Raw genomic sequence first — 278 nt, forward strand, 5'->3', positions numbered from 1 at the left:
GTACACCGGAGAGGACGGCGTGGAGGTAGGAGGAGGGGGCGGGGCATACAACATCACAGACGTGTGTTTGAGAACACATCACTTTAGGCAGACCTGAACTCCTGTCCCCCCTCCCCCATCCTCGGCGGGGCGGTGACCCCCACGATTCTTCATGGCCGGTAAGGAATACAGTGTGGTCACCTACCCGCCTCGTGGCAATGAATGTATGACGTCATCTCTGTTCCCTCCCCTCCTAAAGGCACGTTCCCAGTGTTAGAGTGACAGCCGTGCACAAAGCA

General features: G+C 57.9%; 1 protein-coding gene across 1 annotated transcript in view; it reads left to right on the forward strand.

Annotated features, from left to right (window-relative positions):
* Positions 1-278, forward strand: part of AMT (aminomethyltransferase) — an 8,448-nt gene that overhangs the window by 5,748 nt on the left and 2,422 nt on the right. The window lies entirely within an intron of this gene.

Source organism: Nanorana parkeri, unplaced genomic scaffold, assembly GCF_000935625.1.
Source record: "Nanorana parkeri isolate BGI_ZX_2015 unplaced genomic scaffold, ASM93562v1 scaffold3522, whole genome shotgun sequence".
NCBI classification, from domain to species: Eukaryota; Metazoa; Chordata; class Amphibia; order Anura; family Dicroglossidae; genus Nanorana; species Nanorana parkeri.